This window comes from Rhinolophus sinicus, chromosome 4, assembly GCF_057876585.1.
Source record: "Rhinolophus sinicus isolate RSI-liver-muscle chromosome 4, RSI-T2T, whole genome shotgun sequence".
Taxonomy (NCBI): Eukaryota; Metazoa; Chordata; class Mammalia; order Chiroptera; family Rhinolophidae; genus Rhinolophus; species Rhinolophus sinicus.
The window spans coordinates 12,243,419-12,259,334 of NC_142504.1; the positions used below are offsets into that span (position 1 = coordinate 12,243,419).

The window sequence follows — 15,916 nt, forward strand, 5'->3', positions numbered from 1 at the left end:
GAGATGCTGTTTCTTAGTCATACAGCTTCTACAAGATAATATTTTTTTCTAACCCCAAGCCGCAATGGTCCTAACCACAGAACAACACACTGTAACGAGAGCGGTGTGCCCTGTCACAGCATTTCTCAAAGTGTGTTCCATCCAACAGCAGTCCCGGAAGCGATCTGTGTTAGAAACTGTGCGAGGGTCATGTGAGTTAGTCAGCATCGCATATTGTCGTGCGGGAGACCCTGCTCGCTGTGCCATTTGTCGTGCGACGCAGCCTGCGGGGTCTCTGCTCCCGCTCCCCACACAAGAACGCAGGATATGGTGAGGCCAAAAAGGAACACCCATGGAGCCATAAGTAGGGGAGTCATACCACTATGGTCTCACTGGAGGCTGGGTTCACCGGACATGCGACCTGCTGTCCGTTTTTCTGCCAACCGACCGACAACTCTCCTCCACTCTCCTCGGCTCTCCTCCGTAGCCGCAGCAGTTATATTAGCGGCCAATTGGCTAACTGGCCACAGCCGACGGCCAACCAGCCCCAGGCGACGGCATCCACTACCCGAGCTAGCACCCCTCCACGTGAGGCCGAGAGCCTGTAAACTACTTTCTGGGGCTCTGTCCCCACACTCCACCCCTACAGGGTCTCGCCTCACAATATGTGCCTTCTCCAATTCCAATACTGTACGACCAATCTCCTCCTGTCCTCCTGGCAGGCGGTACTGTCGCACTGTAACCACGCGCCAGGGCTGTGGCAACACTTGAGGAGGGTGATGAGCATGCCCGCGTGTCACCGCTTTCACCACCCGGATCCGGAGACAGAACTCTCCTACTGACGTCTGTAAGCTGAGGCCATATAGCACGTCCACCCCTAGAATATACTCCGGAACGGGGGAGACATAAACCTTGTAGGTACGAGGAGGGAGCCTTCCTATACCCAGTGGTAAGGAAACGGCTTTCACAGTCACAGTTTTTCCCCCGTAGCCATCAATGCAGACTGCTGGTCCGGGGAACAGTTCTGGGTTCCCATAAAGGAGACTGCAGTCTGCACCAGTGTCAACTAGGGTCAAAACCCTCTGCACATTCGAAGGGGACCAATGTATGGACAGTTCCACGTGGGGCCTCCGGTCCCTGCTCGTCCCCTCTGACCGGGTACCTTGGCCCCACCCCTAATCAAGCTGCAAGGAGTCGGCCTCAAGCGGCTGCATGAAGTCCTGGAGGGACACGGGTCGCGCTTTGCCAGACTCCTCCTTTATGCTTCTCCGGAATTGTTGTTCCAGACGCAACTGTTTCCAAAGTTCAAGCAGGAGTGCATTGGGTTGTCGGTCTATTTTCTTCCTATCGACCCCTGCTGCCACGAGATCACGCCACATCTGTGCGCGTGTTACTCTCTGAGGCCCGCGACCTCACCCCTTTACCTTTGGTTTGGGCTTCCAGGTCTCAACTGCGCGGACCTCCTGTCTTAACTTCCTTTGCCTCCGGCTTTCAACATCCCCTAGGGTGGCCATGGCAGTTGTAACTTCATGGATCCGTCGCCCTACATACAGTGTAAGAATAGCAACCAAGGATCCAAAAGCACTCGCAGGTACAGTATCCAAAACCCGATCTCTCATGCTGGCAGTAAAAAGCTCGTCATCTGGGCCCTGCATGTTAAGGTTAAAAATAGCATGTCTCATACCCATTTCACAGATTATGTGCGTAACTTCTGTATATAACTGCCATTGACTCACAGTGTCTGGCAGCTCGCCAGCCTGTTCCCATACAGTGTGTACCACAGCAGTGAGCCACGCCATTAGAGAATGGTTGCCCTGGTTGTGGGCCAACCTATGGCAGTTTTGTAACCTTTGTCGCAGGGACGGATGCACTGTCACGAAGGCTAGCTTTTCCACCTTGCCTGGGGAGCAGAGAATGTTGTCTGCTCCCTCATCCCATGAACGTAATAGCCAAGCCGAGACTGGCTCTCCAGGGCGCTGTCTGTACCGCCTCCCCAGCTCCTGCAACTCAGTGGGAGTGTAAGGAGGGTAGGTTGTGAACTCAGTCACAGCTGGGTTGCCGGCAGCAACGGGCCCAAAGGTTGCTCACATTTTACCCTTTGCTTCAAGAGTGGCTGGGCTTGGGGGTTGGGAGCTACATTGCCTCCACTTGCTTCCTCTGCCTCTGCCTCCGAGTCTCCACCTTGGGGCCCCTGTTCTAACAGGCGGACCCGAGCTTCCAGCGCTTCCAACCGGGACACCTGGTCAGGCACCTGGGCCATTTCATTAGGCGCATTTTCCGTGTTGAGACTCAAGGCCGTGAGGAACATCCAGCCCACGTGGCCGGCTGTAGCCTTCTCCTCCGGCAACCGCTCAGCCAGAGCCTGCAGGGCCCTCTCTACACTGGCTGGAGAGCCGTCCATGTCCTCCCACCCCTCCTTGGGGGTCCAACTCCTGAGAACAGTGGCCACCGAATACCATATACTGTGTGGGGGCCACACGTCCTCATGCCCAGAGTCAGACGCCATTCCTACCTGGTCGGAATCTTGCTCATCATGCCAGGTGTCTGAGTGGGTGGAGGCCTCCTTGTAAGATGTCCACAACCTTCGGATCCTAAGGCCGCAGCAGGTCAACAACAGGAGGACAACGCCTTCTATGGCCAAGAAGGTGGTGTGCCAGCTGGAGGCTTGAGTCTCCCAGGCAGACCGCGCCTCCCGTTCCCGGTGTCGCTCCTCATGGGCGTTCCGAAGCTGGGCTCTCACACGCACAAACCGCTCCACCATGCTTTGGTAGGTGTTGGCCGGCACCATACTCCGCTTACGAAGCCGAGCTTGTATACGTGTAAATTGCTCCAGTATATTCCGGAGAGTTTCAGCCGACACCATACCCTGCTCGCTGCGCCATATGTCATGCGGGAGACCCTGCTCGCTGCGCCATTTGTCATGCGACGCGGCCTGCGGGGTCTCTGCTCCCACTCCCCACACAAGAATGCAGGATATGGTGAGGCCAAAAAGGAACACCCACGGAGCCATAAGTAGGGGAGTCATACCACTATGGTCTCACTGGAGGCTGGGTTCACCGGACGTGCGACCTGCTGTCCGTTTTTCTGCCAACCGACCGACAACTCTCCTCCACTCTCCTCGGCTCTCCTCCGTAGCCACAGCAGTTATATTAGCGGCCAATTGGCTAACTGGCCACAGCTGACGGCCAACCAGCCCCAGCCGACAGCCATCCACTACCCGAGCCAGCACCCCTCCATGTGAGGCCGAGAGCCTGTAAACTACTTTCTGGGGCTCTGTCCCCACACATATCATATCCCCATCTTGGGCATTACAATGTACAGTTGGATATGAAAGACTCCGAGAAGTTGACCTGCTAAGTATATCGAAGCACAAAATTCCTATTTTCACTTAATGTCTATTACTTTTGCTCAGAACCCACTTTCAGAAAGTTGTCTCTGCCTGAAGTTCGTTGAGAGCTTTCTCATGCACATGGAGCAGGGATTTACAACCTGCACTACGTTTGTGCCAGAAGTGGCATGCTGGCCCTTCTTTCCTGAAAGGTGACCCTGACCATCTGCCATAGGAGTTGCATTAGCCACACGTTCTGCAGGTGAGAACTGGCAGGTCGACCTGAGGCCCAGAAAGCGGGAAGCTTGGTACACAGTCCTGCAAAGGCTGGTAACCAGGTAGAGCTGCCAGCTGCCAGCTCCCAGCTTGGGTTGAGAGTACACTCATTCCTAGAGACACAGCAGTACTCTGTTGGCCAGGGATAGAGTGTTGGCTGGTCACAGGGGTGGGTGACAGCCCTGGCAGCACATCTGACACTTATGTCAGTGGCAGATCAGAGACTGGCACTCTTTGCGGCTATTTGCTAGTACTTTGAAATAAGTCCACAACCTAGCAGACTAGATAGGAAAATGTGCACAGTTTTCTCTACAAAATTCAAATAGTCTCAGGGGTTATGCAGGCTTCCAGGGAAAAAATATGTATCAGACGTTGGTGTGTGAAACAGGTTCCCCAATCCTGATGGCAGGAAGCCACGGTGCCCTGCTAAGTCACAGCTCTGTGGCTTTCCTGCTGTGATCAGGTGCTAGACGATGGATTTCCTGAATGCACTTCAGAAAGCTGAGAAATACATTAAAAAGTCAGTTCTTGCCTTTTGATTTTCAAAAGCCTAAGCCTCAGGAACAATAAGAAATACAGCATGAAAAATAGATTTGGAAGAAAACCTGACACAGAAACATAGTTTCCTCCTCTGCCCACTTCCTCACCCAAACTGGAATTTTCCCAGCTGGGGAGAGGAGAGCAGAGAGGAAGGGGTGTGTGGACATTGATGGGTCCTGGAGGGGCGCTGTGCCTTGCTCTCCCCTGCAGACTGACATTCAGAGAGGCAAAGGATGATGGAAGGATCCAGAAGGTGGGAGGGATTTGGAGTGTGTAAATTTGTGGAAATGGCAAGATGGCAGAAAAGATGTCTGCAGACTTTATCAAATTCTCTGTGAGAGCCGCTGGGTTACTTGGTGCCCAAGAGTGGCACTAAACTTGCACAAAGAGAGAGCAAGGACAGGAAGAAACAAGGGGTTACTTAGCAGTAAATCAACCAACAAAACAACTAGCCAATCACAGTCTAACAATCCAGAGGGGTAGAGAGGCTCTGAGTGTGAGTGGGGCCCCTGAGAGATGCTTCCGGCAGAAATGCACAGGCTGCAGAGCTGGACCCGGACCTCCTTGCAGACCTCTGGCCCTGAAAGTTGGTACTGGCTTCCTTGTCCTCTGCTGTCCCCGACAGATGCCCATGAAGGCCAGACGTGACTCTCACCGATTGGTACTACACGAGTCCTTGGGAATGTAGACAAGCTCAAAGAAAGGGTTGATGAAAGAAGCGGGGATACTGATATTGAGACTCAATTTCTGCCTCCCCCACCCAAGAAAAAAAGACTGATGATAGAAATTAAATTCTATTGAAGAAAAACAGAGTTTTATTCCATGCACACTTGTGTTTGTGGGCTCAGATTTATACTTATGCTGGAATAGACAGCAATTTAATCCTAAATTATATGACTAGTCCTATTCTGACAAGTCTCCATTTATCATGCTGAATAGAGACAGAAAGTTTACAGCCTCACAGAGCTCAGAGATAGACACATACACACAACACACACGTGGACATACACACAGAACCCCTATACATATGTACAAATGCACGCACTACAGACACAAAGAACATACACAGCATCTCATACTCACAGACACATAAACCAAAAACACATAACATACATGTGTGCATATGTGCACACACAATCACCTTTGCACAATGTAACTCTCTCAGGACTCAAAACCTTTTGCCATTCAGAGGAGGCGACTGGAAAGGGAGAAAAACGTTCACACTCATTCTTCTGCAGTAGATACAAAACAGAAAATGTTATCGCCATGGAGTATCTTGTGACTGTCAATTTCAGATCCTTTAGAAAGGATATACATACTCTCCTATAATTAGTAGTTTGGACAGAGAAGTGAGTTGTGATGTGGAGGGTCTCATTCCCTCTGCTTGATGTACATCAAGTGAAGAAAACCCCAATTTCAATCAAGTTAAACAAAAAGGGGAGTTTGTGGGTTTGTGACTGCAAAATTGGAGATCTAGCCATCTGGACCCAGGGACTCAAGCGATGCGATCACACTCTTGCTCTGATGCTCTCGCACCCATTTCTTAGCTCTCCTCTCCTCTGCGTTAGTTCTAATTGCAGGCAAGCTTTTTCCAGGAGATGGCAAAGGCGGCTCCTAGCATCTCGTCTTACATTGTCTTCACCTTGCCTCGCAGATGCTGAGGGCGCCTTCTCTTTAGTTCCATTAGGAGTCCTGGGGAAGGATTTAAATGGCTGACCTCAGGTCACATGTCCATTTCTGAACCAATCACCGTGACACTTTGGCCAGGTCATGTGCCCATCCCTGGAGCCAGGGAAGTGAAATCTGCAACCCAGGAAGCACACTGACTGTGAGGGGGGCTGTCCCCACAAGGAGAGGTGCTGGGCAGACGGAAGTGTGCCTCCACTACACTTGTCTTCATGGCTAGACCATAATCTCTTCCAGTGTAAGGGCATGTCTGGCTTCACTCTGTATTCCCAGCTCTCCACTCAGTATATGGCACAAAGGAGGTGCTTACTTCACATTTGTTGAGTGAATGAACAAACGAGGCTCAGTAGGGTTCTGAAGAGGAAATACCCACAGGGCCTCCAAGAGGCTTTGTGATATTGTTAGAGGGCATCCTGAGATTCGGGTTCTCCCACCCAGTGTCGGCCTTGCCGGGCACAGGTGTCCTTCAAAGTCAGGCCGGCTTGAACTCGCTCCTATGCCTGCTCTCCTCCTTTGTATCCTGTAGGTCTCACTTTGAATGTCGCTTCCTCAGAGACATGTTTTCTAGCTCCTCAGGTAGCATAAGTTCTTCAGGATAGGCTCCCAGGACACCTCATTCTTCTCCCGGTCAAAGGCATCACCTTCTTGTAATTAATTGTTACATTATGGACCTACCGCCCGTTACACTATAAGCTCATGGGGTGAGGGAACTCTGGGACGTTTTCTGACAAACATCAATTTTCTGCGGACACCAGCTGAGTGTCCTACAAGTCAATTCAGTTCTGACACTAAATACCCAGAGTTAGCACAGACCTCACAGGTTAAGGGCTCAATCCCAGAAAAATACCCTCCGCCATATGCCAGTCACAAGTCCAAGGCCACCTGTACTTCTGGGGTTCCTACCACCCTCCCCCCTCAGTTTTGGTAATTTGCTAGCATAGCTCACAGAATTCAGGAAAACACTTTATTTATGTTTACCGGTTTATTATAAAAGATATAAATGAACACTCAAATGAAGAGGTGCTTAGGTGGAGTGAAGTCTGGAAGAATCCTGAGCACAGAAAGTGGGGTGTGCGACCCTTACAGCAGGTGCGTGTGTTCACAAACCCAGAAAGAAGCTCTCTGAATGTCCTTGTTCAAGAACTTTTGTGGAGCTCAATCTCCAGCAACCCCCCTCCCCACCCCCATGCCAAGGTTGGTGGGAGGGGATGAAGCCTCCAAACCTCTAATCACTTGCCTTTCTGGTGACCAGCCCCATCCTGAGTCTATCTAGGGGTGCCATGCTAAGTCACCTCATTAGCATACATTCAAGTGTGATGGAAAGTGGCTCATGAGGAAAAACAGAAGACAGATCACAAAATCCCAAGGGTTTTGGCAGCTCAGGGCCAAAGTCCAAATATATTTCTTCTTACAGCATAGAAAGACGATCACCATGTGCCCAGCACATGCCTGGCACGCAGCATGCCGTCAGTATTTGTTCAATGAGCTAATGAATGAATACATTATTTCCTGACACGTGGGAGTAGCTCCCCCAAGCGCTGGGGTGGCAGAGCTGAGCTTTGGCCCTGGAGCCCACTTGGGTAGTTAAGAATGGCTCCCGCCAGTTGTCCAGAGGCCCCCTGAGTGCGTGTGGAAGTGTGTCTCTCCCTATTAGGAGAGAAGCAGCCTTCTGCCTGGCTCCCTGAATGGCTGATGCTAATGGCACCCCAGGGAAAGCAGATGTCTGCGGGACAAAGGGGACAAAGGCCACCTTGTTTCCAGTTTCCAGGCCAGCCTGGCAGCCCCGCCCTCCTTTTCCTGGGAAGGGCAGCATCAGATAGGGCTTCAAGGAACTCTGTGCTGGCAGCAGTTGGAGCCTCTGAGAGGCAGTGTCTTAGCAAATTAGTCACTGGAAAAAGAGACCCAAACCCACCAGAAAAGCAGTTGAATAGAATTGTGTAGCCCCCAAACTGAAGAGAACTTTTTTTCTGAGAAACAGATGCCCAGAGGTACTGAGATAGAAGTTATCAACATAATCCCAAGTAGAGAATTCCTGTCAGGAGGCTGGGGGATGGGAAACAAGTAACCATATTAATAATTCTGTTGTCTCATTCCCATCTGTTGTCTAAAGGGGAAAAAAAAAATCAAACATAGGCATATTATTTCTTCTATTGCCCAAACCAAAAAAGGATGACCGCTGTCATAAATGAGAAACATGGTTCTCATTTCATTGACATTAATGTCCAAATGATTATAAAAATAAGACAAAACAGTATTCAAAGTACGTCAAGTTTGAATATATTACTTTCATCAAATAATGTAAATTAAAACAAATGTAAAAAAAATAAAAAGTTAAAAATGTTCATGTTTTCAAGTATGTGTTTATCTTCTAAAAACTCAAAACGTACCTTTAAAATTAAAAGGCAAAATACAAATTATAGTACCCAAGTGACAAAAGTTTAAATCAAAATCATTTAAATAAAATCATTTCAGAAAAATAATTCTGGTGTTCAATGTTCATCCAGTGGCCAACGTAAAAAACAGATCACACTTCACTCATTTTCTATCAAGACCTATATAAAAAATGGTTGACAAGTGATATAAGTTGTTTAATATTACAGTGTTTCCCAGTTGGCACGCGCGTCTGCGGTAAATACCGTGCCAATCTGTGAGCACCCCCAGAACCAGACCAGGAATTGAAACTTAAAGAGAAGCCAGAATGCACGGCTCCACTGGGAACTGATACTGTTAGGCAAGAATCGACTGCATTGATGCTATCTGAGAGGAAGGATTGGAGACATTCTTGACTGATTTGTTATTTCTGTTATCTAGTAAGGATTTACCCAGCTTGAATGCTCCATGCACCCCAAAGCTGTACCTGCCTAAGTGAGGAGCAGCAGAAGCCCTGAACCTCCCTAGAATCCAGATGTAGTCTCTTTGTAGACACAGTGCACATGTGGGAGTTTGGGCCGGAGGGGGGCTGTTCAGACAGCGGCTACCTCGGCGCAGGGGTCACATTCTGCCAGGGCTGATCGTCAGACCTGGACGGACAGAATGGCCATGAGATAATACATTTACTTTTGTGTATTTTGTAACACACAGTATACTCCCCTTGCACGTAGGAGTGGGCAGACGTTTTCTGTAAAGGGCCAAGAGTAAATATTTTTGGCTTTGGCATCTATTGCAGTTACTCAACTCCGTCCTTGACGGACAAAAACAGTTAAACACAGTTCGTAAATGAATGAGCAAGGCAGTGTTCTAATAAAACGTTATTTACCCAAACAGGCTGCATTTGGTCCAGTTTGCAGGCCCTCGTTCTAACAAACACACAGGGCCCTGGCCAGGGGCCTCTCCTGCCTGGATCAGGCAGTCCTGACTGTTCCAGTTTCACAGTCCCATGATTTTAAGCATTTCTAAGGCAACAGATTCAAGAGAAATAGGAAACCTTTGTGTTCTTCAGCGAAGCTCCACCACTTTTTCATAACCATGATGAGGACGCTTGTCGTCATGGGTGTGTGACCTTGGGCAAGTCCTTTAACCCCTCTCAGCTTCAGGTGCTTCGTCTGTAACATGGTCCATTTGCTCTATCTATCTCCCTCAGAGGATTATTGAGAAAATCAAAATAATGATGATAACGACAATACTAACAGTTTTCATGTGCAAAGTGCTTTATAGTTTTCCGTACTGTTTTCCTTTCAAGCTGTATACAAGAATCTTATGAGATCATTAGTCATAACCCCATTTTCATATGTATGGAAGCCCTGAGGCACTCACAGACTGTGTAACTGGCTGGAGGACTCCCGGCTGGTAACCAGCAGAAACCAGGTCTCAAAACCATGTATCTCCATTCTCAATTGTACAGCAACTTTTACTTCAAATATGTGAGATCTCCTTGCAACATCTTAAGTGCTTGTAAAACCAAGGCTTTCTGAAACATTATTTTTTTTCATCTGGACCCCTGACCCTCTGAATTATAATTCTCCTAGTATTTATTTATTTTTTATGTTTTTACTTTCAGGTGTACAAAACAATGTAATAGACATTTATCATTTATATTCTTCACACAGTGATAACCTCCCCTCCCCCAATCTACTACCCCTCTGACATCGCACACAGCCATTGCATTTCCACTGTCTCTATTCCTAATGCTGTACTCCGCTTCTTGTAAATGTATATGTGTGTATATATATATATATATATATATATATATATATATATATATAAAGTTGTAGTTGACATTCATTATTGTTCCGCTTCAGCTTCATGTGTACAGTGCAGTGATTCTCCTAGTATTTAAACCTATCATAGTCACTAAACATCCTCTTACAATGTCTGTGATGCATCTGAGTTATCACTGAATACACAGCATTTATGCCTATATCTTGGGTTGTGCCAAAAGGAACAGAAAACATATCAATTTTATTAATTTCTCCGCATCTGGGCTTTTTCATTAGTGTGCCAATGAGCGAGTTCATTGCCATCTAGCAGTGAATTATATAAGCACTGCTGCCTCTTTTTTCTCTCCCCCAAAGTGACCCTTACCTGTAGAGGTTCAACACGTAATTTGAGGAAGACATTCAAGAAACTTGCCTCTGCTTGTTAGGCTTCCATGTTTAGATCTGATGCTGCCTCATTTGTTCATCACGGTTATTTACCAAATGGCACACATTTTTCTATTGTAAATTCCAAATCGAAGTTCAATCTCTTTCACTTCAGTGGAATTATAATTTGTCAAATAGCTCTTGAAACCAGACTGTTTGACTTCTAAGGTTTAGAAATGCTTCATATTTTGCTTGTTTTTGTGCTAAATGGATGTGATAAGAATTACGTCCATCACTCATTAAAAATTTGGTTCTTTCTGACGTTTTCAATCCTATGAGCTCTAACCTTCCTTATGTTCACATTTAACTCTTCTCTCATATTTGCCCTTTCTCACATAGATTTGGCAGTTTTAATCTTAAAAAGCTGTGCTGTCCAACATGGTAACTACAGACCACATATGGCTACTTCAATTTAAATTAAATTTGAAAACTCACTTCCTCTAGCCAAGTTTCAAGTGCTCAGAAGCTCGTGCGGCAGAGGCGATACTCTCAGGCAGCACAGAAGACATTTTTCTTGTTGCAGGATGTCGGATGGGACAGCGCTGTATGTGGATTGGGTCACTAATTTTGACAAACTTTATAATCTGCTACAAATGCATTGGAGAACTGCTCTGGATGCACATACTGTCCTCTTTTAAACCACCCATGCTAACAGTAATACTAAGACCAAGACGGCCAGTAATGACAGGTACCATTTGCTGATTACACGGCGTGTGCCATGCAATGAGCTAAGCCCTTAGTGCATGCCACCTCACTGAATCTTTATAATAAGCCCATGTTATCAAGACTTATTTGGAAACTGAGGCCCAGGGTCACATAGCAGATTTGGTATTTGAACCCAGGTCTTTCTGTCTTCAGAGCCTGAGCCCTTAAACACTCAGCTATACCAACTCATCATGTTTATTCTCCTTGGCCCCCTGCTCTGATGTGGGCCTGACCAGGCAACCTGGGGATTGGGCCAAGGCTACACGTCAAGCTGTCGGGGTGCCCTGCCAAACGCAAGGGCAGATCTGGGCATGAGGAGGAAGCATGAATTACCGACGTGGGGGTCTTACAGTTGACGCTAATTTTGTGCCAAAATGAAAGCAGTGTCCTTCATAACACATTTACTGAGGCTTTTCACAGACTGGATACTTGTCCACTGGAAATGCCCCACTAAGAGTCATCACAAGTGGGTCTGTCAGGATTGGTGAGTAAAATTTGACATTAACCGAAAGAACTGGATGTGTGGGTGGCTTCTTCTTTTCTCCTTCTCCTTCTTCTTTTTTCACTTTTTTCTTTCTGAAAGCACTTACCTCATTCCACAGATCCCATGTGCCGGCTCTCACTACAGCCTTTGTTTCAAATATTTTCTATGGACCGACTCTAGAAGACTGGCGGCTGCCACTCATTCAAAGCAAATAGTCCATACGGCTGCCCTGAATGTTAAGTTTTTACTTTGTAGCTTAAATTTAGTTTTGTTTTCAATGCAAACATCTGCAGAGTAGAGAACAGGAAATTGTGCCTCTAGGAGGCAGCCTAGAGGTTTTCTTTAGCTCATCATGAAAACTGTGTTTCACATCAATCATGGGTTTCTTACTAGTCTTTCTTCCCTCGCCTTCCTTTCTCCATTTCCTTCTTTCTTTCACGTGATTTCTCAAAACTTGGCTTTTCAGTTGTCAAGAATTACCCTATCTATTATCACTTTTTCATAGGTCATAAGTTTGCCAAAGTGAGGGAATCTAAATTGGAACAAGTAAGACAGAGTTTCCCCAAAATGAGTTTTCAGAGAAAGCATGCTAAGCCCAGGATGTGGGGACATTTTCTTTGGAATCAAACAGTGCATGTGACCTTCAGGATCTAATTTCGCCTCCTCAAACCTATTCTAAACGGCAAGAGGTAGGGCTGGCAGAATGAGAACCGCAAGAACCTCCCTCCCAGGACCACAGCGCTCTTGAACCTGAATGTAGTGTTTCAGATCCAGTCATTAGACCATTCATTAAGCATTTATCTTGCATATCAGACACATTGGGTAATTAGCAGGAATGAGTAAGAACACAAGAGCAGACCAGTCAAAAAACCTCCACATATTAGTCATATTTCCAAGTAACCAATGACCAAATACCAGCCAAAACCTGTCTATAATCAAGAATAAAAAAAAAATCTATTGAAAAGGCAGACTTTTGAGATCGTGACGTCAGAATGGGGTTGAACTGCATGCGTCAGGATGGAAATTCACTAGGTCCACAAACAGAGTGAATAATATAAGCTAATAAGACTTGGAAAAGTCAAAACCAATGGGCTGGGACATAAGAGAAATGTGGTCAAAGCTGCATTTCAAGATTTGGGCAAAATCGTTACTAGACTTGGTAATGTTGAGTGCACTGTAGGCTCTGGGGATCATGGACCGTGTCTGTTTTTACTCCCCTTTGCATCTCCAGCACCAAACAGCACCCAGCATATAGTAGCTATTCACTAAATATTTCGTAAGTTAATGAAGTCATAAATAAATGAGCAAAATGAGATTTGTTTTCTATCCTTTGACACATGTACTGCCTCTCTTGGTCAATATCTCCGAGATACCCTGAGAAGTCATATGGCTGCCTGGTACCCCAAATGGGCAGACAATGATAAGCAGTGGTCTGTTCTTCAGGCATCCCTGTTTTGTCTTGTTTTTCTGCTCTCCATCAAACCTCAACTATGCTGGAACTCTTTCCCTGGGAGCCAGTTCATTTCACTAACTTATTTGTACTGGGTCAATGAATGGCAAGAAGTATATGGGGATAAGTGTACCCAACCCTTGTAACCCATTTTCATTTTCACGTCATGGTTGAGAGTGTCATGGGGTCAGACCTGGCTGGGTCTCTGCCACTTAATAGCTGTAAGACCCTGAGCAAGTCACTCAGACTCTCTAAGTCTTGGTTTCTACAGCTGTAAGTAAGACATATACCTACCTCAAGTCGCAGCTGTGAGCATCAAGTAAAACTACCCAGGTAAAGTGCCAGGCACGGTGCCTGTCCTACAGAGAGGACTCAGGATACCTACCGTTCTCAAAGTGGGCTCCCCGGCTCCAGCATCAGCATCATTAGGAACCATTAGAAGTGCAAATTCTCGGTCCTACCCCAAACCTATCATCGAATCAGAAACTCTGGCTGTGGGGTCCCACAATGTTTGTTTTAATAATGTTTCTAGGTGATTCTGATGCACGCTAAAGTCTCAAACCACTATAGTAAGTGTCAGCGATAATATTACTACCACTACGGATAATAGCAGCTCGCATTTATATTATGATAATGTATTCATATGATTATTACTTTGACAAGGACCATGGAGCAGGCTTTAGTTCAGTTGTTTTCAAACCCAGTCCCAGGAAGCTTTGGGGCTCACGGCGACACATGGGAGATCATTACAAAGTGTTGGGTGGGCAGGTCTCAGACAAAGATTTAGCTCCACTTTATTATTTTCGTGTATTTTGGTTCCGGTCCACGTTAAGTTTGCTTGACAAAAGAGTTCTGCTCAGAGATAAATCTTGAAAATCACTGCCTCACCCAACGTACCAGTTGGAATTAATCCAGACTATGGGGGAGGAAAGGGGGACTAGAAGATTTTTCCAGGCCCGTCACCACATCAGATGACTAACGCTGGCCCTGCGTTAGATCCAATTTCCACAAGCATTCGGGAACTGTGCTGCGTACCCTTTGTCATACATCGTATCATTAAATCCTTACAAGGTGTTATATCCCCTCCTTTTCAGAAGAGAAGATGAAAGTGCAGAGGGTCAGGAAACACATCCAAGGTCACACAGCTGGTGCCGCTGGGGCAAGGAGCCAGAGCACCTGACACTGAGATTTGTTCTCATTCTCCAAGGATGGTTGCTGGTCGCACTTGAGCAGATAACCTCACCATGCAGGAAAACCACCCATGGGGTTGCTGGACAAACTCTGCGGGGACGTTCAGATCAGACTCTTGACTAATAAGCAGAAGGAAGCTAGCTGGCTATTGCTCTAACACTTATTTGCTCAGCACCAAGGCCTGGGATGACCAATTGGTTTCTTCCAAAATGAGTCATGGCCACAAGGCAGTAGGCAGTCCCCATGCAAAGGGGCTGTTTCCGAGTTGCTAAATCAGTCAGGCTGGGGAGATGATCTCAACATTCTCAATACTCAGTAGTGAGCTGCGAGTCGGAGAATCTCCATCTCCGCCTTAGAGCCATTCCGGACTTACTGTATGGTCCTAAGCAAATTTACCTTTAGGTCTTGGTCAAACACCTAACTGGCCAAACCTCCTACTTATCATCCAAGGTGGACTTTAAAACTAACTTAGATACTATTGAGAGATCTTTGAGCTTCTTGGCAAGTTGCTCTAGATAACTATTTTGTCACTAACTGCAGTCGCCTTTATTCATTCATCAAGCCATTCCACAAATGGTTACTGAGCACGCACCATGTGCCAGGCAGTGTGCAGCCTTCTGGGAAGCTAGAGTTGGGTGAGGATGGGGAATCGCGGCTCATGGTGTCCTGTGCTGATCACGGAGAAGTACTGCCAAGTATTTATTGTGCGCTAGGCGTGTACTACATGCGGCCCAAATCATTTCACTTAATTCTCACAACAGTCCTACGAGGTAGGAATAATGACCTCCGTATTACAGAAGAGGACACTGGGGCTCAGAAAGTAACCTGTCAGAGTCAAGTTCATCGTGAATCAGCAGCAGGAACTACTTGACGTCAAAGCCACGCTCTTAGCCTCTGTGTCATAGGAACCTGTGTACATGATACCCATGTACGAGGGCTACCTCCTTTTCAGTGTCTGGAAGAATATCTGGCCTACAGTGAGTTCTTAGTAAATAGTTATTAAGTAAATGTACCCAGCTGGGTTACGCTAAAGACAAGGTCCCAGATGACAAGGTAATTGGGAGTCATGGGACCTGAAGTGGCTGTTTTGAGGAGTGGGGGCAATGGTGAGAGAGCCCCACATAAGTCGCAGCCTGAGAAACAGGGACAGGAGCAGAGGGATGCCTGAGACTCTCCTCGGGCTGCCGAGAAGCCACAGTGCTGGCAAGTGTCCTTATCAGATTTTCAGGGAGTGGGGGCAGAGATAGGAAGAAAGGGCTGGCACTCATCATCTCCCCCATCGGTCACCCCAGAAGGACGTTCTGTCAGTCAGGGACTGTTCCATCATACGGACTGAAAGCTGTGTCCACCTGAGTGTCTTGGAAGAAGGTGGCTCAGACAGAATCCTGGTGTGACACCGCGGGGGACTAGTTTTCTCTGTTGATCTGACCCACCTCCTTTTCCAGAATGGCTAACTTTCTGGGCTGGGCATAGAAAGATTATTTACCAGTGGTCTATGGGTGCAGGACTGATGTAAAAGGTGACAGCAGTTATTTTCAGCTGCCTTTATTACAGGGCACCATTTGCTCCTTCCTTCATCACTTCAGTTACTTAGCTTTAAATAACACTCTGTTTTGGAAAAGCATGTTAATTTGAAAGTCCCTTTGTTTGTTAAAATCAGGTTACTCAATATCCATGGCTAAAAGATTTTTGATGGA

General features: G+C 46.9%; 2 long non-coding RNA genes across 3 annotated transcripts in view; one reads left to right on the forward strand and one right to left on the reverse strand.

Moving 5' to 3' along the window:
• LOC109444650 (uncharacterized) overlaps positions 1-15,916 on the forward strand; it is a 37,136-nt gene that overhangs the window by 11,906 nt on the left and 9,314 nt on the right. The gene's annotated exons all lie outside the window — the stretch shown is intronic.
• LOC141573215 (uncharacterized) overlaps positions 1-15,916 on the reverse strand; it is a 32,891-nt gene that overhangs the window by 10,965 nt on the left and 6,010 nt on the right. The window lies entirely within an intron of this gene.